At 38.0% G+C, this 8,109-nt stretch overlaps 1 non-coding gene across 1 annotated transcript; it reads left to right on the top strand.

The window, feature by feature from the left end:
• The first annotated feature begins 7,809 nt into the window (after nt 1-7,809).
• On the top strand, nt 7,810-7,882 carry TRNAK-UUU (transfer RNA lysine (anticodon UUU)). Its single transcript has one exon. It is a non-coding gene; the product is annotated as a tRNA-Lys (tRNA).
• Nucleotides 7,883-8,109: the final 227 nt, after the last annotated feature.

Raw genomic sequence — 8,109 nt, 5'->3', positions numbered from 1 at the left:
GGTATCTCATATCAGTGGCGTGGCGTGAATTGCGATGTATCGATTGTTATGCCATTTAAACCTATGGTAAAAAATCGATCATTAAGGTGTTCGTTGCGAACACCCTGTTAATCGATCTTTCTCCATGGGTTTAAATGGCAGTTCAATCGCTATATCGCAAAGCACGCCACGCCACTGTATTTTTGAAATTTGAGAAATGTGAAAGTTAGATTTGCTCAGAATTTTCTATGATGTGCCCAAATCAATAATCATTTTGAAAAAAAAATAAAAGAAAGGTTTTTCAAGCTTCTTGAAGGGCGCGCGTCTAAAAATCCTCTATTGAAAGCCCAGGCTGGGTCAAATTGACCTGACTATCCTCTTTGGGGAGGGGGAGGGGGTTACACATGGCGAATGAAAAAGAAGGGTAAGAAAACACAAGTATGTTATCCAAAATGTAAAAATAGAAAACAAATTTTTCCCAGTTTCAAAGCACAGAAATAAAATTGATGATACTTCAAGTACTATAAAAATCAATGTATTTAAGTTCGGGTCAGTTAGATCCAACTTGCGACTTTGCGTGCAGAAAAATTGATCGGGCATCTAAGGGTTAAAAATGATTTTATATTTTAAATGTTTGCTCATCGACCTAAATCTCACTCTTAACCGGTTTCAGGGCCGAATTAGGCCGCTTTGGGTGCTGTAGCACCCAAAGCCCATCTGGACGTTTTATTTTTTTAAAATTACAAATCCTCTTTAGAAATTCTTGGAATATTAAAGACGCATATAGAGAGGTCCTAAGCCTGGAATGTTGGGTGTCAAGGGGCCCTTAAATTTTAATATTTAGGGCCCCTAATAACCTACACCCCGGGTCCCTGAGTGCGAATCCAGTCCTTAATAACTGATTTAGAACGAAATGCAGGAGATACTGTCTTAAATTTAATATGTGCACCACAATCTCTTTATAGTGCAATGTAGGAATTTTTTGTGAGGATCGCAACATCGCAGGAAAGAGCGTTCCGCCATAAGTTTCGGTCCATTTAACGCTTAAGGTCAATGAAGGTTTTTCTTTATTTCATTCTTAGTTCTTTTTCATATTTATAAAGGCTCGGCTTGCGGCTTTTACCTATTGTGTTTACTTTTGCTTGGAACTGTGTCAATGACGCTTTTTCTCTTCAACTCACGCGTAACTTAGGTTTATAAGTCGATGCAGTGGCGTGGCGTGGCGTGAATTGCAATGTATCGATTGTTATGCCATATAAACCTATGGTAAAGAATCGATCATTAAGGTGTTCGCTGCGAACACCCTGTTTATCGATCCTTTTCCATAGGTTTAAATGGCATAACAATCGATATATCGCAATTCACGCCACGCCACTGGAGTTGAGCACTGGTCACTCTAGTGATTGACAAATTGGAAGTTTATAGGCTTGCAAAATTGGCCTCATTTCTTTCTTCAAAGAGGCGGAAAAAAGGAAGAAGAAGAAAAAAGAAAAAACTAAGAATCAGAAGTAAGCGAAGAGGAAAGGGAAGCATAAGAAGAAAGAAATGAAGAAGAAGGAGAAAATGAAGTACCTGACGACGAAGAAAAAGAATCGGAAGAAAGCAAAAAGGAGGTAAAAAAAGAAGAAGAGGAAAAGCGGAAGAGACAAAGAAAAAGAAATAAGCAAAGAGATAGAGGAAGCAGCAGAAGAAAGTAATGGAGAAGAAGGATAAAACGAAGTATCTGACGAAGAAGAATAATGGAGACAAAAAATTCAAAATATGAAGAAACGGAAGAAAGCAAAACGGAAGCAAAATAAGAGGAAGCAGAAGAAAAACAGGAATAGGAAAAGAAGGACAAGGAAATGAAGAAGATGATGTAGACGGAGATGAGGAACTGGAGAGATCGATAAGACTAGGGAGCCGGGCTGCCGTGCTAAGGAAAATCGCTGTATGAGCCTTCAGGCGTTGTTATATTTCCTTTAGTAACCAACAAATTTACTGGGAAAATTCTGAATATTTCCCTTCCAATTTTTCAGACAATTTTGTACCCGATTAAATTTAAAATGTCGGAAAATTTTAAGATAAAATACGCATAACTTACTGCATAAATACATGTTTTATTCGGATAAATTTGGCAATTCTGGGACGTTCATACGGTGTTTTTTCTTAGGACGGCGGTGTGAATGAGCTGGCTCGGAAATGGCGGGTTCCGTTGCGGAGTCTCGGGACGTGAGCGCAGCTCGGATGAGCACGCTTCGAACGTGGCTCAATAATTCAGTGGCTCATAAATTTATTGCACTCAATAAACCAGCAAATGGAACTAATTATTTTTCCCCGCCGTCGCCCCGTCGCCATCACTTACCTCCTCTCCCGATCCCCGAGCGAGGAAATCATTTCGCACTGTCCTCCGTTTGCCTTTTTAACAATTTTGCGCGTCGCCTTGCCTCGCGTTGCGCCGTTGCGCCAACGGCCGATTGTCCCATTTCCGCCGTGATAGCGAAGAGAGCATCACGTGTCAAATTTTCGAAATCGAGTTGCCTTTAAAATTCGTCTATTCTCTTTTAGATAAAATCATTGAAATAGCTGAAACAGCAAAATTCATCCTAATTGTATCAAAACGAGACATATGAGAAAACCGCAAGTGCGCAAAAAATGACGCAGTCTCAGGCAAAATTTGTCGGCCTCCTGTGGTTTAGTGGTCATAGCGCTGGCCCTATAGCCAAGAGGTCGCGGGTTCGATTTCCAGCCAGGTAACCTGAGTATGATGGTCTCAGACAATGGTCACCCGGGGCTGGTGGTTATCGTGGGATTAGCCAATTAGGCTGTTTGAAGCTCGGTAAAAAAAACAGCCAACATTATTCCTCCTTAGAGCCAATGGAAACAGAGATTTCGAGTAAAGCGCTGCCCTCTTCTTATGGTGATTGTATCGCAAAAAAATCGGAATAAAAGCGCAACTTAATTTAAAAACAGAGGTCGTCAACAAATTGCGAAAGGCACTTTCTCCGATTATTAGAATGTTTTTGAGTTTCTCAAACCGTAAATTTTCTCCTGCCAAAAACTGAAAGTCGAAAAAAAATTGGTTCGTGAAAAGAGGGATTAAAGTTTATTTTTTACATTGAGCATCATGCAGGAATAAAACTTCAAACCTCTTTTTCTCAGTTTCAACTCAATGTGGGTTGGTTCCTTTCTGATGAACTCGGTCCATTTGTGCATGGCTCCTTTCGAGTAAAGTGCTGCCCTCTTCTACACTGGAAAAAGAATCTCGGTGTATTTACTAAGAAAAGGGTAAAATTACCAAGAATTCAGGGTTCTATTTGATCCCAGTTTTTTCTTGGTAAAATTACCATTTATGGAATTGGCAATTTTACCGAGCTATCTCGGTAAAATTATTGAACTTTCTCGGTAATTTTACTGGACCTAGGTGAAAACGCCAATATTTTTTAGCGACTGTGGTAGAATTACCGAGATAAAACTACAAAGTTACCGGGAATCGATTACCAATAAAAGTGGTATTCTTACCTGAAAAAAAAAACAGTAAAAATACCGGTTTTTAGGTAAGCTTACCAGTCTGTCTTGGTAAAATTACCAATAATTGGTAAAAAAAAGTGAGATGGTACAGGTACCAACGGACCTTGGTAAAACGCCGAGAAATTTTTTTCAGTGCACCAAATTCTAACCTGGCCATTTTATCGCCAACAATCGGAGTACAAGCGCAACTTAATTTAAAAATATAGCGATTTTTCCGTTAAAAAATGCCACTCGGGGCGCGGCAACAGGGGTACCCTCGTCACGGGGGAGAGCTGAGCGATGTGCGAAAGCTTAACCCGGTGCAAGACTTGTAAAGAGCCAGATAGTGTCAGCGCTGAATGGGGAGTTGTTCCGAGCCGGTGGCGGCAGATCGCGCTGTCGCGTCAACTGAACTTCTCTCAGATGTACTGTCCGTGTCCGTGTTCGGCCTAATCCTACTTAGAATTTCTCCCGGGGTCCCCGATCCCCCCGAGGGGGCCGTTGCCCCCCGCGGAAAAACAAGGGCCCGGCTCGCGCTATCTTCTCATACGCGAGACTCTGTTGCCAAGGGCGGAATATTAATAATTAATCAACTGCTAGATCATCACTGAAGAAAGTAGGTACCCTCATGGGCGGAAAAAGGGACTTCTTGTGGGGGGGGGGGGCGTACGCCAGGAGGGGTGACCCCCATTTTTCCAGCAGGCTGATTATTGTAATGAACCCCTAGACGAGGCACGAATTTAAGCATTCTGATACATGTTTCTTCACCAGAATTTCACGTAGAACACGATTCTCGCAACGAAAAGTACTGAAATCAACTCCTAACAAAGATATTAATGTTTTTATTTCACATTGGTTACGAGGAATTTGATCTGCCCGCTTACAAGAAACACATACGTGAGTTAAATCATGCACTACAACGGTTTCAGCAAGCTTCTCAATCGATCGAGCAATGTTCATTTCCCACCATGTGGTGTTCAAACTATTAGCAATTTGCTGTAGCTGAGCCAAAGCGTCAAGATTGAGGTTGCCAGATTTTTATATCGCAGAGACTGTCATGATAAACCTTTAGTGCGCGATGTGAATTACGTAGAGCATTGAGTTTTCATGAGCGGGTGGTTTGAATTCACGTATCAGGAATCATTAAATATCTTCGTAAGGAGTTAATTTCGGCACTTTTGATTGTGCGCATCGTATTCTACGTGAAATTTTGGTCACGAAACAAGTATCAGAATGCTGAAATTCGCACCTTGTCTAGTGGTCCATTACCGTCTCCGTGAATTTCTGGCTAGAATTTACTCCCCGGGAAACTTTGACAGAGGAACACATAAGTAACATGCGTACTCAGTGATCACTTCAAAGTGAAACTGAGAATAGTCCCGAGAACTTTCGCGGTAAAACCCGGGATTTCCTTTCCCTCTCTTGGCACTTGATTTTCTCGGGAAACTCCGATCTCTGAAACTGCCAGAAATATCTTCATTTTGTGTTATTCACGCCTGTGTGATGGTTTTTAAGAAGTGGACAGTGACATCGTTAAGCATAATAAAATACTTGGAAAGCGTTTTGATAACATAATGAGGAGGAAAAATTTGTTTATTTTATTCTTGAGTCCGTTGTTTTCGTCGCATGATGTTGGCAAATGTAACAATAACGTCAAAAATACCACTACTTCTACCGAACATTTTCTATTTTCTCTTACGAAAATTATTTTTGGGAATGGAAAAGACGGTGCAAACATCGGTGGAGAGGAAGGCATTACTGCAAGTAAAAAATGTAAACTTTTACTTCACTCTTTGATCTTTTTTCATCCTTGCAACGCCGGCGGATGCATCGAAACGCAAAATAGGTGAAAGTCCCTTAATTATGCCTGTCTCTCACTCACTTTCGAAAATTTTGAAAATCTTTGTAATGTAAAATATAGCTCAATCTTAATATTTAATTTGAAAAATAGAATGAAATTGTGAATCAACCACTGTACTAATTGCGAGGGGCGTTGGTTCATTTGAAAGGTGTTGTTCTCAATGCTTCGGGAAAACTATAAATTATTTTCTGGGGTTCGTCCCCGATTTTTAAATCCCTAAAAACTCATAAATTGGATGAGGGGGAAGTGGGGGTTTTTTGTTTTTTGTTTTTCGGAAAAGTTTTGTTGCTACGCATCTTACTTTACTGTTTGCTGTCTTTTTATCAGCTGTTTTCATTCAACAATCATCATTAAGTGAGGTTACTTCCAACACTCAACTGCCATCAACTTACATTATTCTTTTCCCGCGTTTTTTTTTTTTTTTTTTTTTTTTTTTTTTTACGGTTTTTCATGATTGCTTCCATCTTTTTCCTATTGCCAATTTTTCCTCATTAAGTCAATAACCTCCAAGTTTTTTTCTTATTTTAACATACCAAAAAAAAAAAAAAAAAAAAAAAAAAAAAAAAAAAAAAAAATTCCGATCAGAACTTTTCACGCTGTTTCTTTTCAATGTGTATAAATATGTTTATTATTAATTTCCATTTTCATTTCATCCTTTTTCTTCTGATTTATTTTTTTAATTTAAAAATTGAACTTTTCAGTTATGATTTTGTTAAAATAATAATAATTTTTACTAATTTTAATTTTAAATTTAACAGTTGTTATGAGTGAAATTTTCAATGACCGAGGCGGTCGCGTCCTCCAAAACGTGGTCGCGTTTTCCAGAATTCTTCGCATGTTCGTTTAGTGAAGCAAGAACTTAACTCTGTTATTAGTATAGAAAATCAAAGTTTCATTTCTTCATTTCGGAAGTATAAAATTGATGATCAGAACTTTGATGAAAATTTTGTTACCAAATTTTCAGTCGGTTCAATGAATATAATTTGTCATCATTGTGATGCTCGCCATTTTCAGGGTGAAATGTCAATGGTCATTTAATAACTGCTGCCAAAATGGCTTAATTTCTTTACCGAGTATTTATATTCTCCAAATTTCATAAAGCGTATCAGAAATTATAATAGTGCTGTTGCTTTTGCCTCTTTCTCTGTAAATCGAATTGATATTCCGGGTGATGGACCTTATTGCTTTAAAGTTCAAGGATCCATATATAGGTAAGTTTATTTAATATTTACCGTTACGTAACGTACTTTTTTCAGTTTCTCAGTCCGTCCCTCCCTCCTTCCCACCCCTTAACGCATCCGGAATGCAGCTGCATTCCCGGAAACCAGAAAGCAGACTGAACATGGAAAAAACGAAGAAGAAAAAGCGGAAAAATTAGATGAAGTTAAAACAGGAGCAGAAAAAGAAGAAGAACCAGAAGGAACAGCTACTGAAGAAGAAAAAGAAGAAGCAAAAAAAGAAAAGACAAAAGGAGGAAAGAAGAAGAGCAAAGTTGTAGGAAATATAGGAAGAAAAGCAGGACAGAAATGGCAAAAGAAGAATCAACAATTTAATCGAAAAAAAAAAGCAAAGTATTTAAAAAATAAAAAAGATCTTCTTTAAAATTAGTTTGAAAACAAATGTAAAACCTAAAAAATAATTTTGTATGAAGATTAAAACAAAATTTTAGTTTAAAGTTTACTAAATAAAATTACAATTTTTGAAAACATTTGTTATATTTATTCTCTCAAAAAAATAATTAGACCCGATTCAAAGACAAAACAGAAAATTAAATGAAAATAAATAAAAAAAAAAAAAAAACATGTGAAAGTGAAAAGTGTACAGGAAAAATAAGGGGCTGCGAAGCAGCCCCATAAGCCCCTAGTAATTGTAGAAATCGAAGGTAGACACCACTAGTACTGGGAAAATGTGTAAAATTTGTTCTCGTGATTTTTTTTTTTTTTAAAAAACCCAAATTGTGAACTTTTTAAAAAATATTACTTTTTTGAAAAAGAAAAATTATAATCTTATAGGTAATAAAAATTTTATGTAAAAAATCTTATTTTTTATATTTTGATTTTTTAAATTTTTTTTTAAAAAAAAAGTTAAGCACAACAAAACGTTCGTAATGTATGTTTAAACGTTTCTAGGAAAGAAACGATAATTTTTTTCTCCTCCTAAACGATGGGTCTTCAATGAACCGAACGGTCCAATTTCGATCAGACACCTGTTCGGCTTGTCGGCATGCGGCACTCTGTGTGATGCATGCTGCCTGCGCAATAGTTTGAAGGCGCTCTACCGCCAGTCATGAGTCAGAGAGCGCATGACATAGCAGTGACTCTGTTTTCTTTTGTGATCTCATTAGTTTAAGAAACGTGCACCTTGCTGTCAATTTTCCCCAAAATTTCCACTAGCTTTAATAACATCATAAAATACCAGTCGCCCAGAAACTGACCAAGCGACCGGCCGATTTTTTTAAATTTCTAACGCAGCTCTCCGTGGCCCGGATAGCTCAGTCGGTAGAGCATTAGGCTTTTAACCTAAGGGTCCTGGGTTCAAGTCCCAGTTCGGGCGCTACTTTTTTAACATAAAAGGAAAATAACCTAGCAACGCCATGGATTTTAGGGAAGAAATAATCATATCACGGTTATGGTCGCTCGTTAGTGATAAAATCCATGAAAATTTTAAGTCATTGAATTGAATTTCAAAGACGCTCGGTCCCCACGATTAAAATGAGCCCATCAAAATGGGTCATCAATGCGACTTTTAAGGGTTGCCGATTAGAATTAAATGGCGCCATT

This window comes from Bemisia tabaci, chromosome 10 (genome assembly GCF_918797505.1).
Source record: "Bemisia tabaci chromosome 10, PGI_BMITA_v3".
Classification (NCBI taxonomy): Eukaryota; Metazoa; Arthropoda; class Insecta; order Hemiptera; family Aleyrodidae; genus Bemisia; species Bemisia tabaci.
Note: the sequence above shows the minus strand (reverse complement) of the source record. Positions and strands in the feature narration are given on the sequence as shown.